A 24,957-nucleotide genomic window follows, 5' to 3' on the forward strand; every position below is an offset into this window, starting at 1 on the left:
TTAAACGAGCGTTAGCAGGGGTTCCAGTAATGTTTTCATTCAGCAACTTCCTGGGTTTCACTCCACACGCCAGGCCAAACAGGCTATAATTGAGTTAGAAGCTGAACCTGATCTGAGGCAGATCTCCAAAGTTTGATATTTAATTAAACTACAGACGGTGGTTAGTGATTAAGATCATCTTTCCAAAAGAATGCAAACACATCCTGTCGTGCCAGCTGCATAGGTATGTTCAACGCGCTACCTCCAAACCGCATCCGCTAAATAAGTTCCTCCGCTTCCCACAAGCTTACAGGAGTATTCCAGTCCTACAGCAAAGCTGTCAGTCAAATCTCCGCCTTGAAATCGGACTCCCGCGTTTGGAATATGTCAGAAAGCTCGCAGCCAGGCCTGAACCGAATCAGGCACAAATGAGTTCATAAAGAAGCGATCAATTCCGAGTAACACGAAATTAATCTTGCGAGCACATCTCGCACAGGGATTTGAGAGGGCAGATTGCTCTCGTCAGCCTCCTGGAAGAAGTTAAAAACATTGTCTAGGCTTTCTCATTCCAGTGTTGCCTTTATGCCCATGAGGGCCGACTCCATTCGCTCTGATCCACTCAGCAGATTCCATCCCATTTTCCCATCGATTTCCCCCAGTGAACGCTCCTCCAATCTCACCTCCCGAAGAACAGCAAATTAAAAGCCCGACACGCGGCGTTAAGAGTTCGGGTTGCGGCATGAAAGGAAGGGGTGACACAACTGGCGACCCCGCTGTTACGCCTTTGTTCGCAGCCGGGATGAGTAAATTAGACAAAGTACAGCAATTAGGATCAAAACGTTGGCAGATAATACGAGGCAGAGCATTGTGTTCAGTGAAAACAGCAAAACTACATCACGTTATTAAGTATTATCTGGCACAGTCCACTACGGACCTTCTACCGAGGCTCATGCTGAATGTGAAAAGCCTGGAATTATGAACCCAAGCTTTTTAATAATGTCTGTGCCTCATTTGCCACAGTTATTTCATTTCCTCCCCTGCTCTATCAAAAGGTCTTGACTCATTTCCCAAACTCTAAAATCACGTCCTTTCCATTTTGCAGCTGCCTGATAAGTTTAACAGTCCTAGGGCCGATCCCAGTCAGGACAGTTAAATAACAGTTAGGAAATAAAGCAGAGCTTACAACGGCGCTTTTCACTCAGTGTTTACTCCTAATGCGCCAAGTCTGGACGGAGGACTTTGGCCCTAATAAATCCAGACTGAACTCAGGAATGGACTTTTGCACTCTGTCTGGTATTGTAGTATTTACCAAGTCACTTCACATTTTTGAGCCGTTCTGTAAGCTGTGCGTGGTGCTAGCAGGCAAGCTGTGAGGATAATTATGCACCGGGTGTTTACAGCTGCACAAATATGGTCTTATTTACAATGCTTTATGCTTAAATGTATAAAAATATTGACAACCTTTGCTATAGCAAAGCAAAGAGCAGGTCGATGCGTAATTAGCGTATATTCACTGTTAATTAAAAAAACTACATTAGTTCACTGCTTAATTATTTTAATTACGACCTGTAATTACGCTTTAATTTTCAGGCCGTGATCCAAAATCAAAACACGTTTGCTGCTGTTGCTTCTTTTTTTTTTTACTTTTGAATACATTGCACACGCAACAAATTCATCCTGACCTGTGTGGGATCTGATTCAGTTTTCCTGTACAGCGCTGCCATGGTGCGAGTAAAACACAAATGAAAGAGTCCTTTTCCACGCTCAGTGTGGAGACGTTGGTCCTATCTTTCTATCACTGCAGGGAATTCCAGACAGGTTAAAACAGCTCTGCAGCTCTCTGAACTCCTGGAGGGGACAGAGCGCGTTTCCTTTTGTTATAGAGGGTGATGAAATGCTTTTACCTCTATCAATCAAAGAGGGACCAGCCGAGCGCTGTGATGACAGATAAACACTGGCACACACGCCTCTCTCTGGTCGCCACCTCACGCTCCTGTTCCACTAGTCTTGGCTTACTAGTCCATACATAACCCACCGATGGTATATGTTAATTAGAATATTTGCAAATGAAATGGAAAATGCTAAATACACAAGTGTGCATAAAATAAATGGTTCCACTCGACAAACACTCAGAGTAATGTAGGTTTCGCTTTGATGGTCTCGGCCGGAATGAATGAAACAGTTAAATGAAGGAGAGATGCAAAGCGTTTAATCAGTAATGCTCATTTTATGTAAGTACGATCATCCAGATTCTGCATGAATTCGCCTCACTAACGACCACGTGCATATGAAAACATTTATTATTAATACGCCCCTTTCGTGTGCTATGATCTCTTCTTGTGGAGGTGTTGAACAATGAGACTTCTTTCAGTGTTGTTTTTCTTCTCTTCTATGAAGAACAAGCATGTCGTGCCTGAGTCATAACCCTAATTATTTCCTTTCACGAGACACTTGATCTTTTTGTGCCGGTGTATGGTTTGCAGACTAATCCCTCATTTTCAACAGTATTATATGTAAGAATGATTTAGCTCTGATGATAAGGATTCTTTATTCTGTGTCACCTGTGCATACAACACGAGTCTGCGTCTCTCTTTGTCCCTCTCCTACAGCTGGGGCCTTAAATAAATTATGTAGTATTACACATTACATTATATGAAACATAAGAAAAACACTGACTTCTGCTTAACAGTACAGACCGTACCAGGTTACAGTTGAACAGGGGAAGCTTTATCAGGTGAGTTGAGTGACGAGCTCTGTCTGTTATTATCACCACTGCTTGTGTAATTGTTCTTGTGGGTGCGTGTGGTTTCTTTAAAGCTAACACTGTGGGCCAGGCAGGATTAAATCACTGCACGCTGTTTTATCGTGGCTGATGATGTCTTGATCTCGCATCCCCCCTTTGTCACAACCACTCGTCATACAGTACTTCCCAATTCCAGTTAGAGACACATTGTCAATCGTTCGCTCGCGTGCGTGTTTGTGTGTGTGTTTACTGTATGGGCACAAAACTGTGCATGTTGTGTTGGTGGGATCTTGCCTTAGCTTGCCTCATAGAAAGCCCCAGAGCGAAAGAGGAGGATGCACACTGAGCCAATGCTTGCTGCACCTTTCTATCCATCTGTCTGTCTGTCTGTCTGTCTCTCTATCTGTCTGTCTGTCTCTGTCAATAATCAATTAAGAGGAAGACAATGTCTACAATGTCTGAGGAGGTAAACGGCACTTCCAGAGTATCAGAAACACCAGATAAGTGATAGCTCAGCAACACCTCACAATAGAGGGCATTATCATCCATCTGCGCCCTGGGGTGGTGACCTCCTAACAGCTTACAGGTAATGTATGAGTTGCATTAGAGGGGTCCATTCCCAGTCCACCCCCAGTCAGCAAGTCGGCTACTTCAGTGACCTCTGTGACACAGGAGCTAACAAAAAGATTCAGTATACACATGTCAGGAATGATGGAATTGGTACTAAAGCATTCTGTCCATTAGTGGGGTGTTTTGTGCTATTAGCGGAAACACGGATGGCGCTTCAGCTCGTCTGTGCCTCCGGAGACCCCGGATTGCCTGGATGTATGAGCGAGTGGGTGGAAATGGCTGCATCTGTGGAGTTAAAAATACACAAGGGGGTGATTCTGCGTTTGGTTTGGGGATGAATCCCGTCCATCTTCCCCACTGACGCGTGGTATTGAAGCAGGATGGAACAGGATGCTAACAAACACCGGTGAACGTCCTGTTTTTGTTGGTTCTCCACCCGCCTCAACGGTGATCCGTCTCCCTGGTGTCAGGTTGAACTGAGATCGCTCCCCGGCCGTGTTGACCCACAGAGATGCTTCACTGCAGACCATGCTCTCTGTCTCTCTCTCTCTCTCACACACACACACACACACACACACACACACACACACACACACACACACACAAACACACAGACTAAAAGCTCTGGATAAACACAATTAAACAACCCCACCCTCTGCTGTCATTCTTATCTTATCTGGGCCTCTAACCCTAACTCTTCCTCCCCGGCAGACACTGAAGGCCCCGGCTTTATGTTACAACAAAGTGTGATGCATGTCCGCCAGACTCCTGTTTGAGGACTGACTCTGGGATCAGGAGCATCTTACTGTAGCCTATTAGTAGCAATTTTCCTGGATAAGGCAGGTCATGACTCAGTGTTTCCAGCTTGACTTGTTGCCCATGTAAAACTCAAAGCTATTATGTAGAATGAGACGCCCCCATGCCAAGAAAACCTTTTGGCGTGGCTGCAGAGAGGGGCAGAATGAGGCATCTTGTGTCATTTTCCACCGCTCTGACTGCATAATGGCTGACGCCGGCCCTGCCCTCAGCCTGTTAGATCTGATGTATCACACCTTGGGGTGCGTTGCTGAATATATGAACTAGCGGGCACAGATGGCTCAACGCTCGGCTGCCTTGGGTAAATAGGTAGCGCACTTCTCGGACGCTGATTTCCGTATTGCCCGGGAGCCTAAATTTATGACGAGCACAACAGACGGTATTACTATGTACCACAAGCCTCCAGGTAGCCACGGGCCAATAATGAATTGTGCAACATAGGTGGGTGATACATTGAGCCGCGTGTCTGCTGCTAGTCAAATGACTTCATCAGTCACTTCCTGTTCATGTGGCAGCGGAAACCAACAACTGTATTGCTTCTGTGAGTCAGTGCACGTCTGGTCACAATTGGAGATTATTTCCTAAATCGACTTTTGTGTCTCAGACCCATTATTCGTCGCCCTGCGTGTTAAAGCACGTGACTTCTCCACGCTGTCAAATACGAAGCTGTACTGTTCATAGCGAGATGTGTGTTGTGGATGAATCAGGAGATGTACAGTAGCATGTTAATTACACGGCTCTAGAGAAGCTGCTAAGTGTAGCGTCATCGTCGTTGGTTGTGTTTCCAGTCCGTCGCTGGAGCTGAGCTCCGTGGCCTTATACTGTACTTAACAGACAATTACTGTGACAGTGGTGTTAATCTTCTCATCGAACTCTCTGCTAGACAGCTTTAACTTCCTTTTCCTCGCAGCCACATATCAAACAACTATATTTTATGTTCTGTTCAACTCAAAATGACAACTTCTGTGCGTGACTTCTGCAAAGACCATTTCCCACGGAAACCACTGAAAGATTTCCAACGGGCATTTGCAAGGAGAGCCTCTGAAAAATAGCCAAAGGCAGCCGTCACACAGGACCATAATAAAACCTGGCATCTGGCCTTCACAGAAACTTCCTTTTATTCTCTTTCATTTCCAGTCGGCCAAGCTGGACATGAGTGCAAGGCAATCTAGTGGAATGTAAAAATCTCTACACCTCCGTAGAACAAAGGCTCTTATCTCCCTGTGCCTTCTGCCATTTCCTTTACCCTCAGGCTCCGTGGACAAGAAGATGTAAAGGAGTTTGAATCACTGCCTCAATATCTCTCCTCTTTTTCCTTTCTTTCCTTCCTTCCTTCCTTCCGTCCTTCTGTCTGTGGATTCACGCTTGGTCTGGTGCTACAGGGTGAATCTGTCTTCTGCAATACCAAGAAATCTCATGCTGTTTATTCACTGTCTTTATCATTTACCTCCCTTTGGCTTTTTTCCCCCCATGCATGGCAAAACAATACAGAAGTTCTAATTCATTGCAAGCTCATCCTCTCACTCTCTTTGAAATATCCTCTGCCTCATTTCTCTTCCTCCCTTCCTTGCTGTAATGCTTTAATTGGAGCCTTTTAAGGTGTCTGTGGTGGATGCAGAGGGTGGCGGCGGGCATTTAACTGTGAAGGTTGCAGACGCCTGTGCTGCTGCTGGTCTGCTAGCTGAAGTGCGTCATGGCCAGCCAGAGATAAAGCATTTCTCTGTGTGCGAGAGAGACCAGCAATTAGGGCCTGCTGCAACACAGAGGGAGAAGAGCCGACGTCAGCCACTGTTCCGCCACATTGGATCTGGTGCGATAGCGGAGGTAGCACAGGCAGAAGGAAGCGGCAAGAGTGACGGCACCAAAGTGGAGGATTAAGGGGGAGGGGAGGTTCAAAGATGGAGTGACAACAAAGTCAAGATTTTTTTAATTGAGAGTTAAATTTAAATTTGAATGCAAACTCGTCCCACAGGAAGGCAATTTGCAGCATAATTCATTTTCCTTAATGATGTCTCTCACTGCATCTGTACAGTAGCGGTGTGCGACTAACATCCTGCTATTGACTCGTACAACAATATAAATTAGACAAAAACACCTCCACACTTGATCCGTCTACCTGTCTCCTCCTCCATCTCATTCATGTACAGTCACTCTCGCAGCTCATTGTGGAGCTGGTTTGAAACAACTGTGCTGCTCAAGTGATAATCTAGTGAAGTATAACGTCACAAATTTGTCTTAATGGTGCACATCATCCACAGCTTAGACCCACGAGTTGACATTCTGTAGGTTCCCAAGTTAGCTGAAATGTAGTGAAGCTGAAATGAAACCAAATTATGTGTAATTTAATTTTTCCTCTGTTACATGATTATATCATCTTCTATTTAAAAAAACGGCGAATACATGTTCTAATCCCTGTTCATGCAGCGGCTCCAGCGGCCTTGATACTGAAAAGCCTTGTTTGAGCCCTTTATCCATAATGCTGCGTTCTGATTGGTCAGCTTTTCTCCAGCTCAATACACTGAAGAGAAACATGTCATACATTAGAACACAAGCTACTGTAAATATATGTCCACACACATTGAATGTACTGTAGCCCTGCTCCTAAAATAATCACAGCTGATTTGAATGCATCATAGTAATGGTAATGGAACATAATCCACAAGCCATGTAAGAAAAAACGTATCTCAAATACATACTTTAACTTTAAGCCCCGCCCTCGACTCTCCACCCACCCAGGTGCAGATGGAACAGCACCATCCAAACAGGTTGCCAACACACACACACACACACACACACACACACACACACACACACACACACACACACACACACACACACACACACACACACACACACACACACACACACACACACACACACACACACACGCAGGCCTAAGGCGCTGGGCCCAAGTGATGTGCTGTCATGTGTGTGGATGTGGATGTGTGGATCTTACTAAATAACTTCATACTGGATGCATCTCACTGTGCTGTGCTGTAATCTTTTTGGATTGACTAAGACTTGGGAACATCTGTGCTGATCCCAGTGATTTTAAGTACCTCCTCGCGGAGACATGGAGAGTCATTCCTTGGCTCCAGCTGTGTTTGTGCAGGCACGTTTGTTATGTCTATATGCAGGTTTTATCCCATGACTCACAGGTCTATTATTTCACTGGCAATGCTCTGAAACAACAACAAAAAAAATGTTTGTTTATTTCTACAGGAGAAAAAGCTTCGGGAACTCCCTTGAAGGTCATTGCCCATAGGTCTCGTACCTGAATATGCCATCAGATCACACACCCCACGCGCCAGTGCTATTACCGCATAGCTCAGGTCCTGATGCATTCTATCAGTCAGGGAGTGGCAAACCGCAAGTAAAAGCTAGAAGTGAGTCTGGCTCTGAAACCTTTGCGTCACTGTCACTGGAGAGAAAAAGGGTGCAGAAATACTCCTACGTGCACAAACACAGTCCGTGTGTATGCTCATATGAACATTTTCTCTCACTGCCGTACACAAGTGATCATTCAAATGTGTGCACACGTACTCCTCTCTCTTTCTTTGTGTATTAACAATGGAGATTTAATAGGTCATGGCTGCTGTGCCACATTGTCTCAGCATGTAACAGCTCTGCATCATGCATGTACATTTAAGTGCACAAAGACTAGGTTAAAAGTCATGAGCGCTATAATAAGCATGTCGGGGACATAAATCTGTGAGGCAGACGTGAAGTGCAGACGTAAAGATGCAGAAGATATGCTCTATTTGCCACGGTTTATTTTTGCCCCCTGTGGGAAAAGATTTTAATAAAATTCTGTCCCTCCTTTGTTGCCCCACAGCAGTCTACGTTAGTAAAAAAACAAGAATTCTTTTAGTTTGAAATTGCAGCATATTTAAAAATGGGCCTTCTGAGAATTCAAATTGAGCTGAAAAGAGTTGCAAATAATTAGTAAAGTAGGGCTGACTTGGAATCGAGGAAGCAATGCTAATGTATGTTAAATTAATTTAGTCCAATTCCCAGTGGCCCCACACAACAGAGCCTTAAGATGTCTGGTCACGTTTTCCTCTTCCCCGGTAGTAAACATCTGCTGAGGTCTCCATGACACATAACATGCCATCTGTCCTTTCTCCCTCTCTTGCCCTCACATCCCTTTCCATCTCCCGCAATTACGCGACTGTGTGCTTCTAGCAAAGCACAAAAGGTATGATGTGACATTCCTAACCATGTCACCGGAGCTGCAATAAATAAAAATAACTGACACGTAGTGAACTCCTCAACACTATAATGTTACCGTGTGCGCGGCCACTCCATCCCGCGCGCGGCGTTACGACAAAATTAAGGCGCAACAGATCTCCGCTGCCGGGACAAAGACCTGTTCTCTAAGTGAAACTGGAGCTCTCCGAGGAAGCATCTGGCAACCTGAACGCCGGGCGAGTCGAGTGGATGATCTCGACATGAAAAATGCCAATAATGTCGGACTGCTTCGGGTTTCTTGGCAGGAACCGGCAAACCTGATACATTCCTTCCTCTCTTCCCCTCTTTCCCTTCATCGGCCTCTCCCTGTGTCTTCACCGTGCGCTCGTTCGTTCGTTCGCCGCCCTCGCTGCTGGCTGGAGGCGCGGGAGGTGGGCCGACCGAGACGGGACACGCTGTTCGTCCGCCAGCGGCGGACGTGCCTGGCAGCGCTCCGCTTTCAGCCGAGGCGTCAAACAAAGAGCCGCTCGGCCCGGAGACTGCAGGACACGACGTGAGCCTGTCCGGCCTCGCACATCCGCCCGCGCACGCACGCCCCCGTCCCCGTATCCCCTGCAAAAAGGGAAGCCGAGCGGTAACGTGTCACAGTCGACGTCTAGCAAATTGCTCTATCTTGTATGTTGCACCCTCAGAAAGCTGTAAGGTGACACATTTTATGAAAAAAAAAACGCTGCTGTGCGTCCTTTTGTGCGCGCGCTAAAGGCAAACACAAGTAGATTTCCTCTCGGACACAATCTCATCATCTTTTGTTGCCGCTGTCAGGCAGATGGTGCCGCCTGGTTCCTCATTTAACACACACAGAAGCGCTAACAGACAGCGGAGTGCACACACTCCCGTCTGCTCAGTAAAAGACCATACATCATTTCATTACCCGTCTTCGGTTTTGTACAATAACATCCGCTGGGGTAATAACCACATGCTCTCCCAGAACATTTCATCAGGGATATCAGTCCGCGGCGCTGGCCGATGTTGCCAGGTCTCATCTTGTAAAGCTCTCCCTGCATTTCCTCTCCAGCGCTGCCACCGCCTTCAATCACAGCACCTGATACTTTTGATAAAGCCTGAATCAACTTTGCTCAGGCTGAGGGCACTAGTGAAGGAAAGAGCAAGTTGGAAATAGAGACAATTCCCCAGCACAGTGTGCTGGGGAATTGTTGAATTGGTATTTTAGTGCCTATACTGTACTTGTGTCTATCTACTGTAAATCTACTTACTATCTACTTGTATCTACTTGCATCATTTATCCTACAACTGACATATTATGGACATCCTGTTTGTCATTAGAGAATGATACTTCCTTACACATTCTCATCTCATATCTTTACCATCAAGACTTTGAAGAATTTCACCAGTTCCTTCTAAGCGTTATTATCAGTTACCTGGTATTTCCGCTCTGCTTCAGTGAGAGAAACAGTCACTTGTCCTGTAAATGAAACAGACCATATGACGCCAGTGTGAGCTGTCTACCAGCAGTAACGCTGGAGTGATGCGTTCAGGGACAGTGGAGCTAATCCCTGTGTTGTCAGCGTACATTGTGTTCCTGTGGGTGGCGGTGCCTTTGTGTGACTGAACCCGTGCCTGTGCATGTGCTCTGCCGGTCATAAACCTTCACTGTGTTTGGTGTGGGCTTTCCTGTTGTCCAGCACTGGGTTGGCAACAAAGGATCACATCATCATCAGAGCGACTGGTAACACAAACAGCACAGACGCATCAACACTGCACAAGGTCACAGCGTATGAGCTTCATAGACTCTGTCTGCACAGCTGCCTCTGTTGCACTCTTCTATCATCCACCCCAAGCCATGCACAAGCAGGGACACTGATGGTATGAGTGACTTCCTGCCACCTGACGAGTCTATTCAATTTGCAACTGCCGTCAGCTGTGAATGATTATTGATAATTCGGAGACAGTCCTCTCCACAAAATGATTCCAGTTAAATCTCGTTAAGTCCGTTTGTTTTTGCCAAACGTTTAACCATAGGAGATCTGCTGGATTTGACTGAAGTGAGTTTTCAGTCAACACAAATCTTGCGACGAACAACTGAGCAGTCAGAATTTAAGCAGGGCATTCTGCAGAGCAGCGTGAAGCTAAAGCAAACACGCCGCAAAATGTAAAACAAACACAGACACGCATGTGTACATGCCTTTGTGAAGGAGCAGGTGGAAACCACTCTTGTATCCTTGTTGTGCAGATAATTAGGTCTGCTGTGTAATGAAATGCCTGTTTGGCAAACAAGATGACAAAAAATCAATACTCATGAAGCACCCATCATAGGAACCTGTATTACTCGGAAGAATATTGGAACATTGCTCAACAAGGCTTTAGCGGCCTCGTCATTAGGAAGTAGTGCATGCAAAGTGTGTGTGTGTGTGTGTGTGTGTGTGTGTGTGTGTGTGTGAGCTGTACACCAGCCAAGCTGAAGCCACACAACAGATGGACAGTTTGAATAAATAAATGTTGTGCATGACATGACTGCCTCTCCTACCATCTCTCTCTCTCTCTCTCTACCAGTTTCTCTCCACCGGTTTTCCCTCTCTGCACCCCCCTTCCTCCTTCCTACCATCCATGGCTACATGAAGGCCCGGCCATGAGCGCACTCTGTGCTTTCAGAAGCCTTTTGTCTGGCTTGGCAGGAGAACAGATCCAATCATGTCTGAAGGTCAAGAAGTTAAAAAGTCCCGAGTTGCCTCCTGCTTCTCTCTCTCCGTGCGATGGGGTAAGAATGGATGCAAGCAAACACCAGAGGAAGTCATTCTGCAAGTAAACACCGCCTCGTTTTCAAAATGTTGACGCACATACAGTAAACACGTACACAACACGGGAAAGTAATACACAATAATCCCCGGAGGCACTCACGTTGTGTTTCAGAAGAGCTGTGTGAACACAGTTCTCAGACAGGTAAACGGAAATGACAAGTTAACGTGTTAAACAGTCTGCAACATGAGCTTCATCCCTCAGAGTTTCTCACCGTCGCATTATTCATCTGATGCACAAAAAAGAGAGGAAATTCAACTTTTCTGAACTCTTCCCCCTCATTTAGTTACTAAAGTAAGTTTTAAAAACAGCAGGAAGCTAAATTACATTTGAGTGTATTTTGGTGTCTTATTTGGAAGACTTGACGATTTCGAGCTAAAGGGCTTGTGCGCGGTCTCAACAGTAGTAGTGGTCGACAACCAAATCTGGCTTAAGCAGTGGGGATGAGGATTAGTGGAGTGTGTGTGTGCTGGGAGTACTGGTCAGATTAACATTCCTGGGGGAATTTTAACACTCTGGGTGACAAATTTGCAACACTGTTCCCCTGCGTGTTCCTTCTGTGCGTTAAGTCCAGGACCCAAGTTTAGAGGAGGTCATGTGGAAAGAGCAGAGCGAAATCCCTCCTTCCCTGAGAGCTGTCAGACTCTACTAAGGAGAGAGCAGAGCGTGTGTGTGTGTGTGTGTGTGTGTGTGTGTGTGTGTGTGTGTGTGTGTGTGTGTGTGTGAGAGTGAGAGAGATGGGGAGGAATTAGGCAGCAGTTGGAGGAGGAGATATGTTTTTCAGTGTTCCTGTTCCCATTGGCTGAGACTGAGCCTTTTGTTGGAGGTGGCCCCTGTCATTGTTTTGGATGCTGGAGTCCAATGAGCTACGACTGCATGTAGGAATGTACATCAGCCCCTTTAATGTAGTGGGAACTCTACATTCTACACTTTAACCTGACACAACTGTCTTGTGATGATCGGCCGTGTGGCAGATCTTTCAGCTGGAGCTTTGTACTCGCTTCAAACCACCTCTCAGCTGTGACACGGGGTGAGAAACAGAAACAGAATAAATGTAATGCCACAGAAAGCCGCTGACATTTTACAGGTGGGTTTCCTCAAAAGCATTTTCAATCTGAAGCTGTGTGCGCGGAGACATCTGGGGTTAAACACGAGAAAAACGTTAGTTGTGATTCGGAGGAATTAAGGTCCAGAGAGTAGCAACCAGCAGCCGGCACCTTTCCTGTGATATTTACAGTAATGTACTCATCTCCGCTGCAGAATTGCTGTCTGTGGATAAATGTGTCTGCCGGGATAAGTGGAGCCAGCAAAATATATCTCCGCTCTCCCACAGCTTTTGTGTTAGTGGCTCATACGTGACTCAGAGCAGGGCAGCGTGGGAGGCCAAACAACACAGTGTCATCAGCTCCGCCTCCAAAAGCCCGGGCACCTACCTGCAACACCGCGCTGACGCACGCGCACACACACACACACACACACAGGGGATCTGTCTGTCCTTCCACTAGGACTGTCGCACGCACACACACACACACACACACACACACACACACACACACACACACACACACACACACACACACACACACACACACACACACACACACACACACACACACAGGGGATCTGTCCGTCCTTCCACTAGGACTGTCACACAGACACACGCACGCACACACACACACACACAGTGAAAGGATTCAAAAAGTAGAAAGACAGCGTGAGCACAAAACCACAACAGGTTCACACCCAGTGCTGCATCCAAACCCAGTTTCAAACCCTGCTCCCCCGTCCGCGCTGCCTGTAACAGTGGGAAGCGGATACTGGACGCGTTTGTGTTATATTGCACATGCCTGCTGACACCGAGGTTGTTCATAACACACTGCTGGCTGCAGAGTGCTGGCAGCAGGGGGCGGCTTGCAACACAAACCAGTGGATGAGAAACAGAGGCACTTAGGGTCAGCATCTGGTATTTGGGATGAGCTATTGCTCCCAAAATCCCTCCCTGAGAGGTGGAAAACTGAAAGCCGACAAAAGCCTTTGAAATCAAGGCCTTATTAATAACAAATATTTGTATGTTCTGTCATTTTTAATTATTTGTATTAATGTGTCCACCTCATGTAATTATCCAGAACAGACTCTCACTACCTGCCACTCATGTACCAGGCTCATTACTGATCAGGTGACAAAAGCTACACTTGTAAACATGTAATCATAACCAATTTGAAACTGTGCCGGGAGCCCGAGGGCTCCGTCTGGCAGAACCTTGGCTTGTACAGCATCTTGGCCAATGCAACGCGAGTCCAAACATTATTGGTTGTCCTCACCAGCTGCACCTGTGCTCCGCTTCTGAGTCTCTTACAGGACTCGACTGTGTCGGCTCCACTCAGAATCACACGAAGAAAGCGCCAAAGATGATAAACAAAGCATATGCCATCCCTTACTACTACTGCCAGATCAACAAAAGCAAATAAAGAATGCAAAGAACTACAGTACTACTACACATGTAAATGTGTCCAAAGCAAACAGAAAGAGGCAGACACAGATTTCTGTTTTACACATGTACATATACTGCAGCAGGAACTCATAACCTGCAGTTTCTGAAGTTACAACCACGCTTTACAATCCCAGAATCTGCCAAGGTCCAACGTTGCTTTGATGCTGATTAAGACCTGTGTTTAACCTTCTGCCCTGATGATCTAGTTTACTGTGAAAAGACAAATAGAGGAGCTTCATATCTTCATGAAACGTTGGTAAAGATAGTGAGCAAACTGATGAATTGCTCCCTGATCCTAGGTCTCAAAAGACTTTGCAGGCCAGTAGAAAAGGCAAACTCACACCCACGCACACCCGCACCTATGTGCACCCACACACACCTGTCCAAACAGGCCATGTCAGAGCCGTGTGTGGACACAGCATGACTGATGGGTCATTCATTCCGAGGCCCAGACAGTAAGCTGGCGCATGGAAACTGGAGAGAAAGAGTGGCGTGTGTGCTCTTAATGCTGCCGAGCGTTTGCATTCCCAAAAACATTAAAGGCAAAACATATACATTAATACATTCTCTAATAATACATTGATTATATGCAACGCTCAAATAAACAGCCGTTGAATTCCCCCTTGTGTACAGTCAGAAGTGAACATGAGCACTTTGCCGTATACTGCCCACTCCAGCAGAACCAAGGCTGCTGGTTTTGTGTTTAAAAGCTGAGTTACAGATTTCTGCTTTATGCATCATCAAAGTGAAACGACCCCAGTGGCACAGAAAACAGGAGTTTTATATATTAGCTGTCAACTCCTCATTTTTGGCATGAAGATGAAATGCTATTTTAGAAAGCTGCAACTAATTACTGAACAGGGGCGCTGGCTGGAGGTTGGCCGCTTTTGATTGAGTCATCAATAACACTTTAGCTGCTGCCGCCATTATCATTGCCCTAACACTTATTAATTCATCCACCTCCTTTTTATCCATTCATCAACAGAAGTGAGGGAAGAGGATTACAGGTTTACTGCAGAGTCGGGTGGAGAACGTCTGTCTATGATGGGTCCATGACGGATCACTTCTGACAGGAAGGAGACCTGACACCAGGAGCAGCTAGGCTCTTGGACATCTGCATTTCTCCCATTTAATATCTGTTTACTTCATCAACTATGTGCAATGGATGGCGTGATGGTTTTAGATACGAAGTAATAACCCGAAGCATTTTCAATAAAGCAATTTTCATTTGTTTGTCTCCTCTGTTGGTTCTGGGGTCATCTCTAAAATGTCTGTCTTTCACTAATCTAAAACATGAAGTTATTTTATATAATTTGTCCCTGGCAGATATTGTGATCTGGACAGACACTGTTGATACGAATCACATGCAGTTTAAGTGGTGGCATTTCCTATTTTAGTATTTCCAAAAGGTCTCCTCACTTATGTATGCAGAGGAACGCCATGTGAATTGCTCCAAAATGACTCGTGGGTCATCCCAGTGCAGTCGGAGCCTCTATTTCCCATCTACTGCCTCCTGCGGGCGAGCTGCATAAACCTTAACAACTGCCAAAATGTCAACCGCTCCCCTGACTGGCAACTGTGCCGTTCCTCTGCCCAGTCAGAACACACGTGTAACAGAATACCAGGACATAAAACAAAGGTTAACTAGGAGACTATGGTGTGACAGAGACCAGGGCCAGGGCGGACCCCTGGGAGCTGTATACCTGAGCTGAATTCAATCCAGACCTACCGCTGTGGGGTGCTTGGATCTAAACACCACCGATTTCCAATATTGAGAGCTGCTTGTATCTGCCTCTCCTGCATATGTGAGATCTGACTTCTCAAGATCTGTATCTGAACGTAGTCACGCTGCATTCCTGCCTCTGTTTACACGGGGATTGTGTGCGATATGGCTGTAATTGTTTAGAGCTTTGGGATGTTTTCTTCTCAGTGGTGGTTTCATCTAACAGTATCGCCACAAATGATTTTAACTTTGTTATCAGCATATGGCTTGGTGTTGCAATTGTTTCTAGAGAATTGCAAATGGATACCACAAATATTTAGAGGCAGCCTTAGCAGATCTGGGTGCGATGGTTGCTAAAGGCTTGCAGCTGACCAAGGTACATGCGCTGCAATAGGTGAAGGGATCCTTTTAGAGAATGAATACAAAATAAACTGGTAGAAGGAAAATCTGTGCATGTGATCACAGAATCATGTTGTGTGTTTTCGTACATTTAAAAAGGACACTGACTTCCTGAGTCTATGTATCCTCTTTGATAAGTATTCAGGAAATCATTACTTTCCCAGACAGGAACAGGCTGCAAGTTTATGACTAGTCAAAAAGTTATGACTAGCTAAAAGCAGGACTTATGTAGTCTTGAAAGAAATGCAGTAAAAGGTCAGAAATGTTACTCTTGTACGGTAATAAATGTGTCAGGCTCTTGTGTACTGGTTTACATCCTGCAGCTTTCTCAATTGCACTTGTGTCTGACAGACCAGTGGAAAAACAAAGCAACATTTATGAACTGACCCTTCACCAAACTGGTACAGGCAGTGAGTCAGACATTTAAACATGTTTGCTTAATGGCAGGTGACCAGGATGAAGGCTTTGGTCAAGATGGAATAAAACAAACAAACAAACTTGGCTAGAGCTGTCTCTAATCCAAACGTCACATCATATGACTTGCGTGTAGAGTGATCTTGACTAACGACAACCAGGGATGTCTACCCGTACACAAAGACGCGTGAAAGATTAGATTGATCCATCTGGAACTGGTTGTTCGAGAAAGGTACAGTGGCAGCGGTTCAAAGTGACTAGGGTTTTTACTGCAGTACCGCCGCGTCGCCACGGTGCAGCGAGTGCGTCGCTGACTAAAGATTTTTAATCCTGCAGCCGGCTGGAAAAAATCAGGACGCTAGTCTCGTTTTAACCACCAGGTGGCGCAGCGTTGATTAGAAGCCTCCAAAGCACTACAGCGTAACTGAGGTCCGACTGTTCATTTCTACCTGTAACACACATATATTACACCAGACCTATTTTACTATTAAGTATCTGTTGTGTGCTCAAACATGGGGAGTGTGAAGGGCAACAACTTGTTGATGGCTTAGCTGTTTTCTGTTCACTGCAAAGTTATAATTGTTCTGTGTGGTTTAAAACAGGCAGCGCCACAGCAGCAACACATTCTTGTTTTCATTCTCCTCAGCTTTTTCGTGTCTTTAAATAGAAGGCGTCTCTTAAAAATATGTACACACCCACCGCTCTAACATCTGATACAACATATTGGCTTCACATAATACCATGATTATGCGTCGCGGTTTAATTAATATAATTGAATGCGCAAGTAAAGACGTAGAGCGCAGTCCATCTGCGACTACAGCCGCTTATTTAGGTTTTAAACTTCCACAACTTGTTAATGAATGTTTTCCAATAGTCGTAGATTTTACGTAAATAACCGTAATAATCATAGGAATTTGTTTTACAGCAGTTGTCGGTCGTAATTTTGACAGGACGCCAGAAATCAGCAGATCTACAGCGACGCATTACAGCAACATGTTTGTTCCTACGCGTTTACTCTGTGTCTGCAGAACTGCAGTTTGACTTGTTTTGACTGTGCGTGTCATTGTAACTGAGGCTGAGAGCACTTATTCGACCCGTGTACGTTTCAACATTTTCATTTCCCATCCGTCCATCCAGCCACTTTCACCGGCGTTTTCGTTTCTCTTTCGATGAGCGGCAAACGGATTTTAATCAAAGCACCGCCTTACAAACCAATAAAACAGGCAAAAATATTTGTTTTTTACAAAAAGACACGGAATTGGAGTTAATATGTTTTTATTGTTTAGAGACAAACGGAAAACAAAAAGTCGTTCTCTCGTTACCTCTGCTTATAATTTGGTGGAGACATCAAACTCTTACACAAACACGTGACGTGTTTCGGAGTCATGTGTCCAGACAGAGAGTGACCAATACACAAATGTATGGATGTGCAAATGCAAGCTACGAGAGGAACGGGGCAGTGGTGCACGAGATGTAGCGAGAATTTGTTTTGACTGTGCGTGTCATTGTAACTGAATGAGTGGCTGATGTGACTTATTCGCCCGTGTACGTTTCAAAACTTTGATTTCCCACCCGTCTATCTATCCTGAATAAAAGCACCGCATTACAAACCAATAAACCGAACAAAAATATTTTTTAACAAAAACACACGGACTTGAATTTTAAGCTGTTTTTTTCGTTTAGAGAAAAACGAAAAACAAAAAACCTCTGCTTTTAATTTTTAATCGAAGCTCATCCGTGGATGAGTCGTAGCAGAGAGCTCCCGACTGCCGCTCGAATGAAACACGAGATCGAATGAAATGTGATGTGTTTCGTACTCAGATGATGGCAAAGGAAATGTACACACCCCTCCCCCTCCCCGTAGAGGCGCATAGACATGCTAATGTGTTGCTACTACTCGATCAGCAGGTGAGAAATACCTCAGCTCCAGACAAAGCTCCGTGGGAGACAGGGCAGCATCGGGCGACGTGATCAGCTGCAGATCTAAGACTCATTAATGCAGCAAGTAGTTTGTTCTACATACGTTTACTCTGCAAAAATAAACGTATGTATTTATCGTAGCGTAGTCTAAGTTATTTGTAGCACTTCGACATTCGTTTAAAATATGCAGTGCTTTTTAAAATGAAAATACTAATATTATTATTTATTACCTTCATTGTAAACACAGTATTAATTGCACAATTTGGACTGGCGAAGATTTGCGCTTCTTTCATAATAATCATGGATAATCAAGGAAGAAACTGCAGTTCATATTTGTTATTCAGGGACGGTTTAATAAAGATTCAGTATGGTTTTTGACTGAACTGTCAGCCAAGGTACGTGCATTATCAAATGAATGCGCCTGTCAGCGGGGAAGACATCAACTCTATTCAGTCGCTCTTCAGTCGCTGCTGCCGTCTCCTCCCCAGTTCACACACCTTAACACTAGGACTACTGGGTTTTCTAAATATACCAGTTCCTACTACAAGGTGTTCCTACGAAGTTAACCAGCTGTTTATTTCGTTATTACTCCTTTCACCTGTACCACATAAAGTCATTGCAGAGCTACAGCCATGTTCCTACAAAGTTAACCAGCTGTTTATTTCGTTATTCCCTCTTTCATGTCCGTCTGGTGAATGAAAGTGGGCGTGGCCATCCACGTCCCAGAGCGGTGACACTGGGGGATGGGAAACGCTCATCAACACGCAGGACAAAGATCTGCGTTTCTCTGCTGCTACAGCCTCGGCTGCGTTGTGCTGTTAGTCTCCCTTTCACCTGTACCATATGAAATGTGTTCCTACGAAGTTGCTCAGCCGCTTTCAGAATTCCCCATGCAGGTTTGAACAGGGCAAACATTATTTTTATTTACAAAAAAAAATTAATACGTTTACAGATTGACCGGTGATGCCGCACAGGTTGCTCTCAGTTACAGCAGCTGTTTGAAGCAGGGAAAAGCGAGTTAGCTGTCCTTGTCGATGCCTTGACAATGTTTTAGCATCGGTTAGATCTCTGAGCCCCGACTTTTATGTCTTCTTTGGATTAAAAAACAAATGTTGAATGTTCTCAAATAATATAATATTGCCGCCCTCCGCGGCTCCCAGTGTTTGTTTTTTTCATTTAAAACGTGGGTGTTACCGGTGGCAGACCTCTGGTCTAGATCATCCTTATTCACTTTTTTAAATTGTAGTAGTGTAACCTTAGTTAGTATTCCTTTTTATTTTTTTTATTTTATGTTTGGGAAACGTGACATTTCAGCTACTGTGATTTTATTTGTCATCAACATTAGTTCCTACCTGTCCTTGTTGACGGGGGACAAGAAAATGTGACGCGCGTTGGGTGAGAGCGGCGTAAAGAAAAAAGTGTACATGTGCCGTACTGTCTTGCCGTGTGGTGCATTAAAGAAGCATTCCACGTAAAGAAAATTGCCCGTACCAACAGCAAGAAATCAGGGTTACAGTAGCTTGTCTGCCATAAATCGAACGCTGCACGCGGGAGGGCGCACCGTTCAGCTTCCTATTTTCGGTTTTAAACTGCCATAATTTGCCATAATTTACTTACGTTCATAACTTCATACTATAACGCGACCAGCGGTTCATGGTCTTGGCGATTCATGCACTAAGTAATACAACGTTGTCATCTCGTGATCACATGATGATGATGAGACGCTGTTTTTCCAATAATTAAAATAAAAAAACTGCTTCCACTCAGACTCGAACCCCGGACAAAAAAAAAACGTTGTGGCCATGCACGTTAACCACTAGGCCACCAAAGACCTGATCATTGGTTGTTCTACAAGAGCCTATATGACGTAAGCAACTACGATGTTTCAGGACCAAAAGTGGGAGTCAATCGCCACCTACAGGCCAGAAGGACGTAACACACTCCTCCTGCAGTACAAACCCGCCACTGACGTGGCAGATTTGAAACCCAAACACGGTGGGGGTAGACACTTTTACCGGCTGCCTCTGTATGTAAAACATTATGCAGATAAAAGAACCGACTAATAGTAATTAAGTTTCACCAATTTCTACTGCACTTAGGTATAACATTCAAAACAAAAAATAAGCTATTTTCAAGATGTTAGTTATTCACATAGTCTTTAATGCTGTGTACTTTATGTACCCAGTTTAGAGCCAAACAACTTCAACAAGCTGAGTAATGTTAATGTCTGCTTTTGTGACTGAAAGGTTGAGTTAACTTAATACATTGCGTTGACTGAACTTGTTTGCCAAAGTTAAGTTCTGTCAACCATTAAACTAATTAACAAAGCTAAATTCAGTAAAGATTCTTTCTCGAGGCAGCAGGTGAACGATTTACCGTTCAACCACAATCTCACAATCAGCTGTGCACAGTATCAGCTTCATCTAATGCTTCAGTCAGTCCATTACTCCCTAACCTCCTTGGCATTAACATGCACTTAGTTATACATGTTTATGGTCATTACGTTTAAGAGCTTAGAGAAAAATGCCTCCTCTGGCAAATAAAAGCCTGAAGGAGGTCCAGACATGCTACAGCCTCTTAAGGTTTTACTCAGTAATAAAACATGTTTACATGCTATTCGCCTGTTTGAACCCCAAGGGCACGAGGCTCCAAAGGTTATCTTGATGCCGACATCAGACTCAAGCGTTCTGATTTCATGCTTAGTGACACTTTATTACTTTTTCAGCATTGTTGTTTTCCTTCACCCATTTCTCAAAGAACTAATGTATTAGGAGAATTTCAGAACGACACGGGGGTTATTGAATCAGTATTTGTGAGAAAGCAGAGGATTTCTCTTGCCCTCCTAAAACTGCTTTGAAGGATTTATTACGAAGATCAATACTTGGATTTGGATGGGAGTGGAACACAGACCTTGACCTCCTCCAAGTCCTTCAAAAATCAAAATGTTTCTGTTTGCGGTGGCAGAAATCCTGAGAATCTGAACCTATTAGAAACCACCAATCATTCCAACGGTATGTGCTGTTGAGTAAACTTGCCAAAACCTTAGTTCTCTCTGAGGTCTACTTCATTTCTTAATCTTTACCCTCTTCGCTTGCTCTTTGTTCCCTCTCATCTTATTTCCCTCTCCTTTCGCCTTCAATCCTTCTCTCCCATTAGCCATAGTGCCCTGCTCATCTTTGTCATCAACAAACGGTCGGGTGTGAGTTTTATTAGTGCCTCTGCTTAAAACTGGCCTTCCAAAGGGAGCGCAAAGGTTCCTCTGCATGACTGGGCCCATCTGTAGTGTGGCATAATGATTTTCTCATGCTGCATTAAGTTAACACTGCTGCTGCCAGCAAAGCAGGCCAAGACCCAGCTCCTAATTGGACTAGGAGACGAAAAACAGCAGCACAACAGCAGCACAACATCAGGCATGCTTTACATTAAGAAATATAAATACGCATATATGTAGTTATGTTCCTGAAGATGAATTTGGTTTATTTGTGTTCTGTAAAACCAAAACCGAAAACCAAAATTGAAAGATGTGGTAGTCAAGACTTTGTGTTTTCGTTCAAGTGGTCTGAACAAACAATGGTATTAATCATGACAAACTACTGACTGTCTGAAGTCTGGGACCAGCAGACATGAAACAAAATAATGAGTTTCTTTTATAGGACGTTTTTGCAGCTTCCAGTCTTCAGCAGGTGAAAAGATGTATTAGCTTTGTCGGGCTGAGATCAGATGACTCACCTGGCCAGTCACATTTCCTGGCACTGAGGAACACATGGGTTGGGTTGTGTGTGTGTGTGTGTGTGTGTGTGTGTGTGTGTGTGTGTGTGTGTGTGTGTGTGTGTGTGTGTGTGTGTGTGTGTGTGTGTGTGCTTAATGCATAAACGGCATGTCTTGAAACTGAGATTTGTGCAATTACTTCGGCTGTATCTTCACTTGTCCCAACCAGTCATGCATAGATGCCAATAACGGAAATATAATCATGACATGTCGTGTACTGGTGGGAATTACAGCTCTCTGCTCGGCTGCTTTCTGAGATGTTAACACCGGTTTGACATTTTTTTAATTTGCCGTTGCTAGAAAACCGCCTCCAGGACATGCTTCCACTGGATAACCCGTGAGGCAAAACTGACATCCTGATTATAGACAGGTGAGCAGAATATTGACAAGAGTTATCGCTTAACATTTTACTGATGTGGTCTGGATGCTCCTATCTGTGCCCTTGACTGGAATCTTACTCCTGCGTTAGATAAAAGGCCTAGTGAAGCTCACCAAAGTTCAAACAAAGTGGTAACATGCAGTAAGTTCATTGCTATGCCATTATGAAGCAGCTGCATATATATCAGCCTTATACGCTATCACCTCCAATTGTTAAAATGAAAAATTGAAGAGACTCTCATTTTGTTGGTAGATACAATAGAGAAAACTGCAATATCAATAAAATGAACAACATCTCAATCTACTAGAACAAATTGTTCATAACCACTGATTATAAACCAGATAAGCTAACGAAAGAGGAAACTAACACTGCGATGGGCAGTGATGCATGCTATAATGTCGACCTATCTTCCCTCCTACCATCCCTCTCCCTCTTGCCTTTCCTGGGGTCCTCATCCTTCTTTCCTTGTGAACACCAGTGTCTTCTTCAGGTGATGAATGCTTCTTCCCTCGCACGCTGTCTGGGTCTGGACACTCTTAAATTACCCCAAGCTGTGGAGAGGAGAGAAAAGGGGAACTTAAAAATAGCATTTGGACCGGGCTTATTTTAGGGTAATGGTCACCCCTTCACGACCCTGCTTCAGCCCTCTTGTCATTCTTCCATCACTGCCTTAATTCCACTCCTCCCTCCTCTACGCCTTCTTTGTATGCGAGGCAGGGAAGCGGGATATTGATGGCAATTCTTCACACCTGTGTGTTGTTTTCCGCGCATACACAAAAAATACTCACACTATCTCCCCCACTAGCCCCTGTTTCTCTTCCTCCCCTCTGGCTCTCACATGAGTAATGTTGTCCCCAAGCCAGAATGAGGTCAAGGAAGTAATGGCGAGACATATTGTGCAGTTAAGGCTGTCTGCAAATGGCCCATCAATAATCAAAGGCCAGCATTAGCAGATGCATTGTGTCAGTCTGTGCATGTTTTTCTTTACTGAAAACAAATGATGCTATTGATCATGTTATTACCCAGGCCCCTTTAGATTTTAATACAATAAATAAGTGGTTTAGAAATAAAACTAAGTCTAAAATGGTTGACTGAGTGCTGTAATACCCCTAAAATATATTTTATGTACAAAAACATCCATGTAACAAGAACCATACCAAGACATATGTTTCTTGCTAAAGACTAAATCTAAAGCATTTTTCTGTTAAAGCTGAACAACTAAACAAAAATAGACATGCCCCTAAGGCTTGAAAGCACACGTGTTGCAGTGCCAGGCAAACGAAGGGCTCCTCTGTAAATGACAAATTGATTGTTATTGCTGCAGTTAAAGCGGTGAAGAGCCCACAGCTCCACCCGGATCTGTTTGACCTCCGCTGTTGGCACAACAGCAACACAAGTTGTCATCAAAGTTCACTTCATCCAAAGAGCAGCAGTTAACCTTTGACCCCTCACCTTTCGCCCCTAACTAAGAGGGTGCCCTTAACTTTGGGAGACTGACAGCTTTCTTAAAAAGCTTATTTAGAGGTGGAGTGGTCCTGGGTCACAAATATTTGGGTTGTTGTGGGGGTGGAGTAGGGTGCAACATTATTGGCTAGTGAGTCTGCTTGGTTTTGTGTATGCAGCCCTAACTGCCCCCCTGCAGTCCCTTAAACTGCCTTTTAAAATGCTCTAGCTTAAATGTTTACTAAAAAACCAGCTCCATGGCCACATTTGTCCATTTTCTCATTTGTTGGCGATTAGAGGGCTCCTTCTGCTGCCTTAAAAGCCCACTTACTGTAGAGCCAGTCACATCCCAAAGTCCCTTCACATATCACCATCTGTGCCAATACAAAACACATGTTTGTTACCTCTGGCACCATTTAGGTTTTCTAAATAAATATAGTTGTCACATTCGTGTAACGATAAATGTGACTGTTTTAAAAAATAAAACAATAAGTCAAACAATAAGTTTTGCTAGAGTTACAAAGAGTTTGCTGAGCTTCTTTCACGTCCTCCAGACACAGGTTACGAGCATGCAACCGATTAAAAGTTTTAAATGCTGCACAGTTTCCAGATGGAGGCAAAAATCAAAGCGTGCGTCCCAGACATCAATAAGCGTAGCATGCCAATATCAGCCGGGCAGGCAGGCAGACTAGGCCCCTAGAAAGGAGCTGACTTCCATTCAAATAGCCTCCAATGCTGCACTGCTCCACTGAATAAGCTGAACAAATCAATATCATTCATTTGAAGCCATTTCTTGGTGGATATATCAACAAGCACTGAGGTATTTTTTTGTAGCCTATGTGTGTGTTTTACTGGGCCCCACACACACACGCACACATTCAGCATGAGCCTTTTTCACACGCGTGCGCTGGACCTCTGTCTGGAAGGTGCACCGGGTCATTTGTTCACACATGCAGAGCCAAAACAGACACAACCGGCTTGAGGTGAATTCTCTCCTCACAGGAACAATCGGTTGGATTTCAGCAAAGACGTATTACCATTAAAGATGTGGAAAGCAAAACAAATGTTTGTATTCCCCCAAGTCTCGGCTGCAGAATATATAAAGCTTACCAACACGTGCACTCAGTGAAGTTATGACAAGGGCACCCGGTTCCACAGAGAAAAATATGAAAAATTGGAATAAGTTTGGAATAAATAAATCAACACAAGTTTGAAAGGACATTTTCACATCGTCTCAGCTTTTTTGGAAACACAAATGCAGCATTGCTGTGAACTGCAGCCTTCCAGTCCTTGAACTGTCGCAGTAG

The 24,957-nt window shown here is 44.5% G+C and overlaps 1 long non-coding RNA gene across 1 annotated transcript in view; it reads right to left on the reverse strand.

Annotated features, from left to right (window-relative positions):
• Positions 1-22,632, reverse strand: part of LOC114853044 (uncharacterized) — a 101,915-nt gene extending 79,283 nt beyond the window's left edge. Inside the window, exon 1 of the long non-coding RNA XR_008694357.1 lies at positions 1,662-22,632. This is a non-coding gene — a long non-coding RNA (uncharacterized LOC114853044). The remainder of the gene's footprint in view (positions 1-1,661) is intronic.
• Between the last annotated feature and the right edge of the window lie 2,325 nt (positions 22,633-24,957).

This window comes from Betta splendens, chromosome 4, assembly GCF_900634795.4.
Source record: "Betta splendens chromosome 4, fBetSpl5.4, whole genome shotgun sequence".
NCBI classification, from domain to species: domain Eukaryota; kingdom Metazoa; phylum Chordata; class Actinopteri; order Anabantiformes; family Osphronemidae; genus Betta; species Betta splendens.